General features: G+C 37.4%; 1 protein-coding gene across 6 annotated transcripts in view; it reads left to right on the forward strand.

Moving 5' to 3' along the window:
* Window positions 1-16355, forward strand: part of LOC124290201 (ligand of Numb protein X 2-like) — an 87904-nt gene that overhangs the window by 14614 nt on the left and 56935 nt on the right. Inside the window, exon 1 of one of the 6 annotated variants that reach the window (XM_046726901.1) lies at window positions 4716-4934. The exons of 3 other annotated variants lie outside the window; for them this stretch is intronic. The gene's annotated coding sequence lies outside the window, so the exon portion shown is untranslated. Of the gene's footprint in view, window positions 1-4715; window positions 4935-9167; window positions 9371-15120; window positions 15144-16355 lie in introns of those variants that run through there. 2 more of the 6 variants (XM_046726903.1, XM_046726906.1) reach the window with 2 other exon arrangements.

Consider the following 16355-nt stretch of genomic DNA (forward strand, 5'->3'; position numbering starts at 1 on the left):
GTGACATGAGATGACTGGTTATTGCAGTGACAAATCAAAACTGTCAACATGGGCATTCCATATTGTACATCAATCACTTAACTACAATATTGTGTTCGTGAATAATTATTCGTATTTGTTACCCAATATTCATGATACGTATCATATTCGCCACATAGTGTATTCGTTGCAGCCCTACCATACACACGCATGCACATCGTCATATGAGCGAAATATTCTCAAGCACGACGTTAAACCCAATTCCACCACCACCATGATTCCTGATAAAAGTGGTGCCCAGCTTGCTATGTCGGCCATTAGACACTACTTGATGGCTTGGTAGTTTAATCCATAAGAGCCTCAAACTGATGCTCATGAGGTCAATCACTTGATTGTCTGGCATGCTTCATTTATTGATGTCATATAGTTGGAATAATGCTACTGCCGTATTAAACAGACAAATACAAAAATAGGAAACAACAGGTTCAGCATTTGTTTTCTTTTTAATCAAAATATATTTTTGTTTCAAACTGAATCTGTACAGATTAGTGACCAGGGATGGACACAACTTTAAAATTGCTAGTGTACTCCGGTACAGTGGCACATATAAAATCACTTGCCCTGATAATTTTTCTACTATACTGTCCGTTTTCTTGTTGATTTTTTAAATAAACAACATAATTAACATTGGAATATCAACTGGACACTGGTACAGTGTGATATACAAATTTGCTTGCCGGAAAGAAAAAAAACACTGGACTCGGGCGTCGGGCAATGGGTTATTTCCATCCCTGGTGACATGGATGATCTTTGTATCTCACAAGTTGTGGAATCAACTTTTGTCACATCTATGTGTTATTGTCTTCATGTGATGACAGCAGCAGCTATGGTGATGAAATCATCATTGATCACAGACTTGTGTTGAACATAGTTTGATTTTTTTCTCATGTTGTTTTCTCATTTTTTTTAACCATATATGTGCATTTAGTGTCACATGTTCAAAACAGGCATGTCAGAATGACAATTTTTCAGTGGTAGTTTTACTAACAGTATCTTCAAGTAACCTTATTCATAACTGGATTCAATTGCCGACATGGGTACAATATGTGACGCCCATTTCTGGTATCCCCACCATGATATTGCTGGAATATAGCTAAAAGTGGCGTAAAACCATACTCTCACACTCACTCACTCACTCACTCACTCACTCTCACTCACTCACTCACTCACTCACTCACTCACTCACTCACTCACTCACTCACTCACTCACTCACTCACTCATGTATTACACTTCCAAAATTGTCTGTTTACACACAGCATCCCCCATCCTCTCACCCCATCCTGTAACTGGTAACCGGACACACCCCTCCCCACCCCCAAAAAAGTGCATCGTGGGACAAAGTCCCCTGGACAAATTCCCCCTCGGACAAAATCCCCCCCAAAGAAGAACAGTCAAGAGTTTATGATATCCATTTATTTATTTGTTAATATTTCAACATTCAACAAGGTCAAAGAGCACATAGCACATATTTTGAGCACTTTTTGTCGGGTGTGTGTGTGTGTGTGTGTGTGTGTGTGTGTGTGTGTGTGTGTGTGTGTGTGTGTGTGTGTGTGTGTGTGTGTGTGTGTGTGTGTGTGTGTGTGTGTGTGTGTGTTTTGTCCTGGATTCCCTGTAACCACCTTGTCCCCCCTAGCAGTCTCGAATGATCCCCCTTTTCACCTTCATGTTGATTGGTTGTGCAATACTGAACTGGCCGTTGAACAACCAGGCTGATTCTGTCACAGACAGTATGACATCAGACAAAAGTTGTGTTTATAGAACAAAGGGTATTAAATATAATATTTGATGTCCTACTGTTTATAAAAGGGAAATATCGATAATGTTATTACCACAGTGGTTTCACATGGGTTGTTACTATTAATAGACATGAGTTACATATGAACTATAATTAGACTGTCTGAAACATGGCCTTCCACGCTCAGCATAGCTGATGTTGACACGAGTGAAACAAAACTGGTTCTATATATAAGTCCACATTTACATTTTATGGTTACAGATTTTTCTATTTTGATTTTGTATAATGATATTTTTTCAGGTTGAGGTAGGAATTAAAAATAAGTTTTATTAACTCTTTGTTTTGGTTGAGATGGAAACTAGTTAGTAATTAACTCTAATTCTGTTCAGTTACTTTGTTGGATTAATTCATTTGTTTCACAGTAACACTTTACTATTTACAACCTGTAAGGGAGATTTCTTTATAGAAGTTTACAGTGTCCAGAAACTGTAATTTATAAATTCAGATATTATTTAAGTAGGTTGTCAGTTACATATGTTAGATATTGAATTTATGAACTATGTTTTTCTTATCCAAAGATGGTGCTGTCAGACAAGTATAAGTACATCTTATGCATTTTGTTTGCTCATTATTAGGGAATGTATAAACTGAAAAATGGGTCATCAGACTTTCATTGTATCAGTGTTGTTATTGAACCAGATCAGCAGTGTATTTCAGATAGTCATAGTGCTGTTTAGCTGATTGTGTGTGCTGTGACTGGCACTGGTAGCACACAAGGGTGATATTGATTTTACAGGTATTTCATGAAAACGCCCAAGATTGTATCAAAAAGTGATTAATGATAATCATTAGAGGAGGGGAGTACTCAGTAGTTGGTCACGTGTTGGTACTCTGACTGGGACCAAATTTACTACTACTGTTATACCCCTGGGGCGGTGGGGTAGCCTAATGGTTAAAGTGTTGGCTCGTCACGCCGAAGACCTGGGTTCGAATCCCCACATGGGCACAATGTGTGAAGCCCATTTCTGGTGTCCCCCGCCATGATGTTCCTGGAATATTGCTAAAAGCGGCGTAAAACCAAACTCAGTCAGTCAGTTATACCCCTACCGCCAACTCCTTCCCTACCCCTCTCCTTGCCTAACCCCCTCCACTGCCCCACACCTTCCCAGTGGCGTCCAGGCAAAAACTAGTTGATCTAAACTAATCTGATCTTGCATACATTAAAGTTGTATTTTTCTTCCAATGAAAAAAAGTCAGGAGGAATGTGTGCATGTTAAGCAAAAAACGTGAAAATGCTTCTAGCAATATTCACGGCAGGGGACACCAGAAGTGGGCTTCAAACATTGCACCTATGTGAGGAATGGAACCCAGGCCTTCCGTAGGACGACCTAACGCTTTCACCTCTAGGCTACCCCGACGCCCCATATAGCATGTGATTAACCACGGGTCAAGGTAGTCCTGAGGGTACTTAGTGAATGAGTTGCCTGTCCCATCCCAGAGATGTACAGGTGTATATTTTCCGATATTAAAAAATCAGATTCAGAAATAAATGTGAACGTTCATTGTGTAACTGTGGTGTTTTATTGCTATACCATTAAAAAAATAGGGATATTGGATTTACAAGATTGATAAAATACAAATGATGAAGCCAAGGAGGAAACAGATGATGAAGAGAAATTAAGGGAAAATGTGACAATTTATTCTGTTCCTTTGAAAATGTTTCATCTAAATGGATATATATTACTTTTTCTCATATGCATTGGCATTGGCTAGTGGTAGGCTCGCAAAATGGAATATCCCGTACTTTTTTTTAATGGTATATATAGCATGTGGCTGACCAGGTCAAGGTAGCTGAGTGGGTATCAGCCTGATCCTTGTGAATAAGTTACCTGTCCCATCCCAAATATGTACATGGTGTATATTCGGAGATATTTAAAAAATAATTATTTATCAATAATCATATCATGGTTTTACACAACACAGAAATGTGTGTCCAGTGCGCAAACATGTATAGAATGGCCGCAGAAAAATACATAGATTGCATTGGATGTACAATAATATTCACGGTTCAGAACTCATGACAAGAAATGTAAAGTTCATGTAATTCAGGTGATCATGAAACCTTACAGTACAGTCTGCTGCATCATTTCATTACCTTACAGGGGCAGTGTGGTAGCTTAGTGGTTAAAGCGTTCGCTTGTCATGCTGAAGACCCGGGTTTGATTCCCCATATGGGTACAATGTGTGAAGCCCATTTGAGGTGTCCCCCGCCGTGATGTTGCTGGAATATTGCTAAAAGCGGCATAAAACAATACTCAGTCACTCATTACCTTACAGGAAACTTATATTTCATGTAAGAACGTTGAAATTAGCAATTGGAGGTCCTCTGGAACCATGATTTGTTTGGTCAAGGTTAAATCTTACATATTTATATTAAAATCTCAGTGCCAGGTATTTCAAGATTTAATCTGTTATTTTTTCAGTCTTCGAACAATTAAAATGATCGATCAATGAAAATTAGTTATTTGTATGAAAATTAAATGTCAAATGAAGCAGCTGTATTATCACGATACTCTCCGTATTGTATGGTAGACGATCTTCGTCTTTTATGATCTCCATGTCATCTTTGATAATGTGACCGCTATCTGTTTTATTCAGATCTTTCTGTCAAGATATAATCTAGGTTTTCAAATGTGATGATCCTGTTAAAATGTAATCTTCACCTGTTATAATCTCATCTTCTTTTGTTAAAATGTCATCTTTGTCCTTTGAGCTTTGTTATTCACCAGCCAGTGTATGTTACAGTACGAGAGTAGAACAGACTATAGACGGCCCACTCATCTTGGAGGGACTGTAGGTAGGCTAAGCTTAGCACTATGTAGGAATTCCCCTGTAGGGCAAGCTGGCCATATGTCTATTTTGAACCCTGATGTAACATCGGACAGGTAGCAAAACTTTCTTACCGTTAAACTTAGAGATGACTTGAGTTGTGGAGCATTATTTACAGCTTTGTGTTGTCATTCCGTGAAGCATTTCGACTCAGGTGGATGATGATATTTTGAGAGTTGGTTACCTTTCTCAAAGTGAGAGGAAGTTTTCTTCTTCAGGATTTCTTTGGAGTTTTATGGATCCGACTTGATCACTGAAGTTTAGTTTCAGGTAGGCAGGATTGATTTTGTGATTCACGCCATGTGTGAAATAGACTGTTTGTGAAAGAAGAAAGTACTTTGTGTGGTAGTTGTACGGCACTGAAATGTTTTGTTAACAGAGAATTCATTCATTCATTCATTCATTCATTCATTCATTCATTCATTCATTCATTCATTCATTCATTCATTCATTTATTTCATTCATTTATTCTTTATCCATCCATCCATCCAGTCAGTCAGTCAGTTTTCACTTTTCACTATCCCTCTCTAAGTCATGAACAATGTAATGAATGAATGAATGATTGATTGATATGTTTTCACTAATATATTCCCCTAGTTTGTTTATACCACTGAAAGATTGGTACATAGCAATCAGCATGTCTGTCTGTCTTGCTCCTGTTTCTTGTTGACGCTTGGCATACAGTTCCATCTTGTGGTGAACAGGTGCCTCTTGATCACCTGTGTTTTATTTTTTTTAATGTTTTCATGATGAAAAATTGTACTTGTATTGAATATCATGGTATTCTCCAAAACAGTTGAATATTTCTTCATTAAAGACTTACTATACTGATTTTTTTCGGATTTGGCATTTTCACAATTTACTGCAGCATTATGTTTTCTTCACCAAACTGAAGGTATCCCAACATGGGGTAAAAGTATCCCAATTTCCAAGTTGCACCTGACTGAGGGAATATGTCATGCCCAGGTGACTCTTGTTGAATTTGTCATTTGGTTTAAGCAGTTTTCAGTTAAACGTTTTTCCCAGTGTTGTATTTGGACAAACCAGACCCACATTCTATAGGAAGGTGTTACCTACCAGAGCTCTATGTTGTTAGTCTGGCATTTAAAACAATCTTACTGCCTTATGATGTCCCCTGGAAGCAGGTTAGACTTGCACAAGTCTTTAAAGGTCACATGCAACCAAAAAATCAAGCATAATTAAAACACAATTATCACTTATTCATGACATATAATATACATTGCTGATTATGAAAAAAACATATAAACAAAATTATAAGCGTACAATCGCAAATCAAAAGTGCAATATTTTGTACTTGGGTTTACTTCCCAAGAAACGAAGCAGCCAGGATACTGAACCCAGTCAGAGCGGGTGGGTGTGCACTCAAGTGTAACGGCTGGTTCATTTGCAGATGCCCTCACGGCTCATTGTGTGTGTGTATATATAGAGATGTTGGGTTTTGTAAATACATGCTCATATTTTGTGTATAACATTTTGCAATCAACAGACATCATAACATGTCATGTGTACAAGTATCACACCTGCCTGTCTGTGTAATTACATAATGTGACAGAGACCGAACTCGGGCCATAAATCAATGCGTTTTGTTTATGGTGTATGATAGGTGTTAAGTTCAAATTGCATATGGTCAGTGATCGAAGTTGTGTATTGAATATTGTCATTAGCAGACAGGCAGGCAGGCAGACACATAGGTGTCAATAAAACAGACATTGAGTTTTGTTGTCTGTGACAACGACATATCTATATCACAGTTAGAAATTCTGTCAACGCTAATAATGACATTGCTTTTAAGTATCGAACCGCGAAAGCGACTCGGTAAGAAGAACGTGAGGTGAAATAAACAAATGAAATTATATAAACAGTTAATTTACTGTCATAACATATAAAAAGCTCGCACCTGTGAAATATCAACAAAACATTAGAGAAATAACTCACACCAAAGCCTTCACCGAGTATTCAACGGACAACCCGCTTCCTAGCTGCGCGAACCTATTTCACTGCGCATGTGCTATGAGCGCAGCCCAGCTGTTGAAACCACTTTTCCCCCAAGCACTGGGGGAAAATTAGTGAATCGTTTGATCTCCGATTTTGCACGGTTTTTTTCATTGCGTTATTTTTCAACTTTATAAGTTGAATTTGCATTTTTGATGATTTGTTTCGGTAAGTCCATACCGAAAGGTATCAGAATCTGCAAAGTTGTGTTTTACGTTGCATGTGACCTTTAAGGAATTGATCATTATTTTACATTCTTAATAATTATTCAGACTTTGGGTCAAGGTTTATTTGTTGGTTGTTTAATGCTACACTCAGCAATATTCCAGCTGTATGGCGACGGTATGTAAATAATTTAGTCTGGACCAGCAATCACGTGATTCACATAATGTGGATTTGTCTGTGTAACTGGGATATGATGACTTGCATCAGCCAATCACAATCCTGTTAGTTGCCTTTGACAACACCAAAATACCTGGACTCCTTTCCAACCAGATCCTTGTTGTGAGACCATTGTGAATGTCAGGATGCTAAAAATAGCTGACCTATCAAATATTCTCATGAGCAAGAGCCATTTTGTGCTGAACTTTTGATTGGAGAGAAGATGATGTTGACATCACTTCTGAAAAGAAGGCATGATGGCTGATGGGTCCAAGGTATCATTGTAAATGGAGGTATTATAAACTGTTTTTCACAAACAGCCATCAAAATGAACTTACTTTTTAATAAGAACCCTAGTTCTTCCTGTTTTCAAATAAGAATATATCAAGGTGGCAGACACATTCTGACACAAGAATATCGAGTTATATTTTCAGAAATTGTTTTTCCATAATTTTCTCATCAAAACTCTCAGCTGTTCAGCTAATTTAACATTTGGAAATATCCATGTTTGACATGCCACTTCTTACTTTCAAGAAACCCATAATATATATAAACCTATCTTGATTTCAGCTTCGCGGTAAAATGTTTTACAGAATGTTATAAATGTCTGCTGAAGCAGCAATCTGGAAAACTTTAATACAGCTTAAAAATTAGGTCAGTTTTATAAAAACAAATAATTTGATCCAAAATATGGGAACATCAAATAAGGTCAGCTTGACCTGAGCAGTGAGCATGGCTTGGAATGTGAACTTTGTCACTTAAAATTGTTTTGAACAATTCAGCAGGCTTACTGTGGACATATGTGAAACGCAGTGTTTGCTTCCCTGTATAATAGTCACTGCATGACTGATAACTGGTGAGGCTCTGTATGGGGGAGGCGTGGTGGCTGTGAATAAATTATGTAATGTATGACTTCATAGAGCTACAAATAAACTGTGTATATCTGAAAAATATACATGTATGTAATAAGTTTTGGGTTGCTTACTTATAATTAATCAAGAACAATTCCAAGAACCCAATATTAGTACATAGTTGCCCGATCCAGTCTTTTCAGTTTGCATTCCTCAGACCTGTATTTCTGACATCTTCGGGGCCGTGGGGTAGCCTAGTGGTTAAAGCATTCGCTTGTCACGTTGAAGACCTGGGTTCAATTCCCCACATGGGTACAGTGTGTGAAGCCTAATTCTGGTGTCCCCTGTCGTGATATTGCTAAGAGCGGCGTAAAACCCAACTCACTCAGTCTCTCTTGGACTCTGATAGAATGCAAGCTTGACATATACTACTGAAAAAAGTTAAGTGCGCCTGCTTTTTTTCCTCATTGCTATATGTGCATGTTATGCCATGTCATGCTAAGTGTAGTGATATGAAGGGATTGGGTGATCCTTGACTTTTTTTGTGTAGTATACATGAGGAAAACAATTCTTTCAACAGTCATTGAGTCATCCTCAATTATTCAATGTACTGGGATTGCTACATGTTATTATGATAAATATAATCCACCCATTTCCATAACCTAATTTAGAGCCATACCCGAAAAACAAGATTCTAAATATATTGCCAATACAATCACTTTCTTAAGCAAGAGAAATTTTGTGCTGAGCTACTGATTGGAGAATGTTACCTAATGTTATGATTGGCCTTTGGGCCCAGGATATTCATCGCAACAGTATGGCGATTGGCAAATCAAGAATGGTGCAACATGAACTAATCTCACTGTTCATTTTTGCGCAACAGATTTCTAGGTAACAGGTGGAGTGTAAGTACATGGTTTAAGCCTTAACAGTATCGGGTTCTTGGTTCATCTATGTGAATTAATTATAAATGTAAATTTACAAAGAGACATGTCTTCACCTCGAAAGTTTATTTGAGGCAATAAAAATTGAAACGTACCATCCTACAAGTTTGGAGAGTCGAGCCACTTGTTGTCAGCTGATCCCGAGAAGCATTGAATGGCATCTAATCACAGTCGAAGATAAATGAACCATGGCCGTCCACATGGTTTGATTGACCATAGCCCGGTCCATGTACAGGTGTGTGCTGTACCCCTGTAGAGCCTCAATTCATTCATGAATGTACCAGGTACTTTAAGCTAGCGTGGGTATGGTCAGGGTGAGGGGAAGCCTCATGCTTTATTAGTAGATAACTCACAAACCACGCTTTGGGAAATCGTGCAGTCTGGATCCCTCCCTTGCGAGTTACTCAAGTATTTAGTGCACTGCCCTCTGATACTGACTTGTTAACAGTAAGTAATTTACCGGAAACATATGTAGAACTTTCAAGAAGAAGCCTTCTCTGCTCCTTGGGTAATGGAGGTAAGTAAGCAAGCTTCCACGAGGGGAAGTATCTGTGCCGGTACTATCTGCTTGAGGGATTGTTCAATCATTACATGTTTTAATCGTGTAGACTGAGGACTGTTTAGTGAGACCAGTTTTAGGGGTAGTTCAGTTGAGTTGGTTTGATCATATAACGACATTACAAGGGATGTCACGATACATTAGTTTCATGAATCGATACGTATCACGATATCCATGTCATGATTCGATACGTATCACGATACCCATGTCATGATTCGATACGTATCACGATACCCATGTCATGATTCGATACGTATCACGATACCCATGTCATGATTCGATACGTAGCACGATACCTATGCATAAATTTAGTTACATATTGAACATTAATATTTCATATTATATAATTGTCCATGAAAAGATCAACATTTTTTATTCTCAGAGATTAAAAAGTTCTAATTTCCCATCTTTGTACATGAAAAATAATCATTCATAACGCTCATAACATCAAAAAACATGATACAATTGCAAAATATAAACGATACATAAACATATTTAAACCGATACTTTCAAAACTAAATATCGATACAGTTTTGAATGTATCGATAATTGTATCATCTTACAAAAAGTATCAATGCATCGATGCATCGATGTATCGTGGCATCCTTAGACATTACTGTAGTTAGTAGATTCAGTAGACATGTGGGAGTTTACTGTAAATGCATTGGAAATGTCATGTTTTAAAATTATGACAACTTTGTGATAATGGCAACTTAATTATCAGACTTGTTCAAAATCTGACAACTAGTCTTTTCTTTCTTTTCTAAACTTGGGACCTGTGAAGATCCGGGTTAGAATTGATCTTCAGTAGCCCATGCTTGTCGTGAAACTCGACTAATGGGATTGAGTGGTCAGGCTCGCTGACTTGGTTGACATGTGTCATCGTATCCCAATTGTAGATCGATGCTCATGTTGTTGATCACTGGATTGTCTGGTCCAGATTCGATTATTTACAGACCGCCACCATAGCTGAAATATTGCTGAGTGTGGCGTGAAACTAAACTCACTCACTCAGTTAAACTAGCATGTGTTGTATTTACCACTTGCTCAAATATACAAGATCTGCTATAATGAGTGAAAACAGAAATAAGATTGAACAAGCACTCCTGCGAGCAAAGAGGATTCCAATACCAGTACCTTTTTATCTTTATCTCTATAAGAAATAAACAGTGGTCAAAGACATGTTTGTGTTGAAATACTAGAAAAATGCTTCTTTAAACCCTCCACAAGACAGCCATATTGACACATTTTTAGCCTAATGTATACATTTGGTGTTGTTTTAAGGACTGAACATACATGGTTTAATTGCACAAGATCTTTGTAGGAACATGTCTGTTAACTTTCAAACAAGTTCTTTACATTTTTTTCGTAATTTATGCAGATCGTGAGGGACAAAACTGGCTTCGACCTTAATACGACAAACTAACAAACATGCACAGTGCAAGGGATAGCGGATTCTTTGTAGTTCAGCTCAGTTGGCCAGATTAATACATTAACCTTCTTTGATGGGAGTGTGAGGTAATGTGGGTTTAACTGTGTTTTGAAGGTTATTTCATCTATATGGTGATGTGCATACCTTGTGCTTCTCCATCAGGTAGTTAGCATAGATGCCTCTTTCAGACTTGGTGTACTGGCTTCAAGTCTTGTTTTTTCTACTTGATACTAAGCACAAGGCAAGGTAACAACAAGCATCATCTTTTAAGATCACTCGGTATGATGTGACCAGGACTTTTATCTTTCACGGCAGTGGCTCTGCTCATTAACAGCCTTCTTCAGGGAAGTAGTTACAATTACAAGATCAATGATACATCAGTTATGTCTGGGTGAAATTTGTGCTATTAAGAATCTTGTGGACAATGGCAGTAGTTTCTAATTTTGACAGCAATAGAATGCTGCTCCATTGATCGGGGCTTGGTTTCACGAAATGATCATCATGCTAAGAGAAGCATAATGCCACCAGATCTATCTATGTGCCAAGTTTGGTGAAGAAATATTGAATGGTTTTAGAGTTCTGCTCCGGAAAAGACAAATGTGCACGGACGGACGGACGGACGTTGAGGGGGATAATAAACGTTCATGACAGTTAATGTGATCATCTGACAGAATCTATCTCAGCATAATTCACTGAACAGGTAAATTTTACATACACGCACGCACACACACATGCGTACACGCACATTGCTATGTAACTAGAACTCACTCACTCAGGTGACCATTTATACAGTATGAGCATATCACAATGTGAATAACATGGTTTTTGTCAGAATATATATACAGATACAATTTTAGAAAGGTACTATTTTTATGGAAATAAATAGTTTTAAGTATTAACTATTTGCTTTAATGTATATGTGCCCTGCAGATTCCTAGAAATTAAGACAGATTGATTAGATCTAGTTCTAGCTAGAACTTCACAGAAAGTCAGAATATAGATTTCTCTGATGGTTTATAGGGCGCTAGACTTATAAATTGCCCTCAAAGACCACGTCCTTGTTCCCAGAGAGCTGAGATTATAAACTGCTCCAAGTGTAGTGGTTGGAGAAACAAAGTGGAACTTGTTGAAGTCAAGCTGGAAGTTTTATTGAAATGGATGAAGGAAGGGTTGAAATGAAGATGTTATGAAGGAAAGATAAACTAACATATAGTCTCTGAAATGAACATATTTCACCGAGAAAAAAATTAAATTATAATGATAAAATATAAAACAAAAAGGAGCCCTGAAACTATGATATTCTAGACTTGCATGGGCTTTCTTGGATATGTTTGTTTGAGGGTCTGTATGACAGACTAGAAGAAGGCTTTCTCGGTGACTCACTATCAAACACCACTCTGTATTTCACAAAATGTGTTAAAGTCATCACAATTCTTCCTGGTGAAAGGTTTTAAAATTTGGCAACAATTAGTTTTACACGCTCATGTAATCTTGGCTGAGTGCCAAACTAAGAGTTTCTGTTTCTTGTCTGCCCATTGTAAACATCGAGTGAAGATATGGCGTCATCAACGTTGCTTTTAAGTCTTTCTGATACCTCTTCAGTGGTAAATTTAGCTGTAAGCAGTCACAGCCCAGTGATGTGGAGGGCTTCCCATAAACAGATCAAGGTACAGTAGACTTAGTTAACAGCGTCGTTTCAGTGTCTGAAAACATGGAACATTCCTTGATTATTTCAATGTTCGTAGAGTGATTTCAGACTTTGAAAAAGATAAGTGTGTATAAAACAGTAAGGGATTGAGTATTAAGATATATTTGTTAGCGGTGACATCAAAATCAGTTATGTGTTGTGGGATTTTATGTCTTTGTGAATCCTAGTTTTTAATGTGGTAACATCATAGGAGTCCTAATTTTAGTGTAACCAGCTCTGACTGTCTGGCTGTTTAAATGTTACTTTACTTCAGAATCAGTTTAAGGATATGAACAAGATATTTACACTCAACATTAAAATGAAACAATTGTGAATTCATTGATAACTGTATTAATTGTGAAAAATATCAGTTTTGAAAATGTGATCTCCACGCATGACTAACAAAAACAGAAAACTGATTGATATTTGTTTGAGAAATTGGTTTTGACCTAAAAATCATATGTGACCTTTGAATATTAAACTTGATGAAAAAATTGCCATTTTGTTTTGGATGGTCTTTGAAATTGACTATAATGTGTTGTTTTTTGTTGAAAGTATTCTTTTTGGTGTAAGACATTTGTTAAATGCCAAATGGATACTTTTCAGATGGCTGCTTTCATGGATATTTTGTAATGTCAAGGATCTTGGTGTTCTTGGAAATGAATACAAGTTGAAGATAAAAATAATCAATCTGAAAAATTAAATTAAAAAATTAAAACGGTTGTCTAAGAACCCTGATGCTCAATTGACACTGAACTTGGATGACAAGATCAAAAGGAGTGAGAAAAACGTCATAAGTTTCTGTCACAGAGATATGCAAATACTTCCAGACAATCTAGAACATGTTTTTGTTCCAGACAAAACCACCTGATCAGCAAAGTATCTTTTGCATGTAACCTAAAACAAAAACATCCAAAAAATCCCAAGTAAATCAACCACATTAGGGAGTCTATATTTTTCGTCTTCCAGGAAATGAAGAGATTGTCTGGATCTCTTTAAATTCTATTTTTGTAAAACTTAAGCAAAAATGTCTTTAAAAATATTTTCATGCCAGTGAGTTAATGTTTATCTACAAAGAGTCCAGACTTCAGAAGTACAGACAATATTGACATTTGAAATTACCACAAGTATTTGATTGATGTCTAAATGTAAGCCATGAGGAAGAGAGTCCTGTGCTTTCAAGTGTCTAGAAAGAAGGTCATTGTCCTTGTCAGAACCTCAATGCAAAATATTGTTTTGAGGATTAAGGGGTCATTGGATCTTATACCCAGGGGCCCGTTCCACAAAGTGGTCTTATCTTAAGGAGGCAATAACTCCCATACTTCAACCTAGACTTACCTTAGCTGTAAGACAGCTTCGCTGAAAGAGTCCCCTGACATCTCCGCCACTGTGGTCTAGTCAGATCCCTGTCTTCCCTCAAGAATGTTCAAGCAAAAACAAAAAGGTTTCCTTCTGGTATCTTGACAGATTCTTAATTTTGAGATTCAATTTTTTGTCTGCACTTTTACCTAAATTGCCAGAGTTGCATCAAAGCTTTTGTCACCATCCCAGGACTGCTGCACTTTGCTACATATTAGTCATTTATTGCAAAAAAGTAATGCTGGAATAGGAAAAATTCCATGTACCACTTTTGTCACCATCCCTGTATGTCTTTGATTGTCTTTGTCTATACTGCATTTCATCATATTTCACTACAGATCATAATGTTATATAAAGAAAAATATGTGAAAAAAAACTACAACTCAAAAGCTACCCTATGTTAAAGGGCTGAAATGAGAAACATTTTTGGTCGGGGATTGTGACATACTTGGCAATGTTTGTTTCGACACAATTAGAAGACATTTCTCTGTCCATATATGAATGAAGAACATTTATGACATTATACAAAGGGTTGTTGACCCACTTGTTAGGAATATATAGTCAGGCTGTTTACAGGAAGCCTTAATGGATTGATCAAGAGGCATGGAAAGGTCAAGCTCCACCAGATGTTGACAGTCACAGTAAATCTTGCATCTGAATAGCTTTTCAACTGTTTCCTGTCATGTGACGTTGGATAATCTGCTGTAACGCTTAGCGTGCTTTACATGTTAATAGCTCACTGCTCTGCTGTGATATGAGATTTTTAAACCATGTACTGAGGGATGTAGCTAGTGTATGTCATCAGCTGAGCATGCAAGGTATTACATGTCATGTAATGTATTTCTTTACTTACTGTTGTGATATGAGATTTTTAAACCATGTACTGAGGGATGTAGCTTGTGTATGTCATCAGCTGAGCATGCAAGGTATTACATGTCGTGTAATGTATTTCTTTACTTACTGTTGTGATATGAGATTTTTAAACCATGTACTGAGGGATGTAGCTAGATGTGTATGTCATCAGCTGAGCATGCAAGGTATTACATGTCGTGTAATGTATTTCTTTACTTACTGTTGTGATATGAGATTTTTAAACCATGTACTGAGGGATGTAGCTTGTGTATGTCATCAGCTGAGCATGCAAGGTATTACATGTCGTGTAATGTATTTCTTTACTTACTGTTGTGATATGAGATTTTTAAACCATGTACTGAGGGATGTAGCTAGTGTATGTCATCAGCTGAGCATGCAAGGTATTACATGTCGTGTAATGTATTTCTTTACTTACTGTTGTGATATGAGAGTTATACTTTGTTCATTGTCATGTGATCATGTAGGTTGGTTGTACATTTCAGCACTAGGCAATATAATGTATATCATGAGCAGTAATACAACATCACTGTTGTGATATTGAGTAGCTGGAGATTTGGGTTATCTTAACATTTCAGCAGCATAGAATGTATTACATATCATGAGCAGCAGAACTAACTCCACTGTTGTAATATATAGACTGGAGATGTGGTTAGCTTATAAATACATTTCAGCAGTATTGCTGCATATCATGAGCTGAGTGGTACTTAACTCCAGTACCACGCCTGTTGTAGTGAGTGAGTGAGTGAGTTGGGTTTTACGCCGCTTTTAGCAATATTCCAGCAATATCACGGCAGGGGACACCATAAATGGGCTTCACACATGGTGCCCATGTGGGGATTCGAACCTGGGTCGTCAGCGTGACGAGCCGACGCTTTAACCATTAGGCTTCCCCACCGCCCCCACGCCTGTTGTAGTAATATGTAGGCTGAAGATGCAGGTTGCTCATGTATTTTAAGAGCTGAAATACTGTCTCCACACTGACATCCTGTAGTTGCATACTAGAGTAATGAACCAAGCCTTAACTGTGAGGTTACAATATAGACAAACTATATAGCTACGCTACTTCCCAACTTATCTAAAATGGCACTCTGGTTACTCTGTACCTTACTTCTTTAGATTTGATATTCATCAAATATGGTTCAAAGGTCTGCTTTTCAACTTCAGGGTTTGTATTGTATTTCTTTTGCACCTAACTGTTTAAATAATTGGCTAATCCACTATGTCAGAGATATTATATATTGTCAGCTAGTCTCTATTTCTTAGCTGAATTTGTCTGATATCTGACTTTGTATGTCCAACTAATCAGATATATATTGAAAAATGCTTATAATATATAATAAACTGGGTTTAGTTGGGTAGCCTAGTTGTTAAAGCGTTCTCTCATCACGCCAAAGACCCCGGTTCCATTCCCCACATGGGTACAATGTGTGAAGCCCATTTCTGGTGTCCCCCGACATGATATTGATGGAATATTGCTAACAGCAGCGTAAAATCATATTCACTCACAATAATGAACTGATGGCTATAGCTAACTAGTTCTTTTGTGTCCTTGAACTTGTATATTTTAGTCGAAATGCATATAATGAACATTG

This window comes from Haliotis rubra, unplaced genomic scaffold, assembly GCF_003918875.1.
Source record: "Haliotis rubra isolate DU_JTF1 unplaced genomic scaffold, ASM391887v1 Scf46, whole genome shotgun sequence".
NCBI classification, from domain to species: domain Eukaryota; kingdom Metazoa; phylum Mollusca; class Gastropoda; order Lepetellida; family Haliotidae; genus Haliotis; species Haliotis rubra.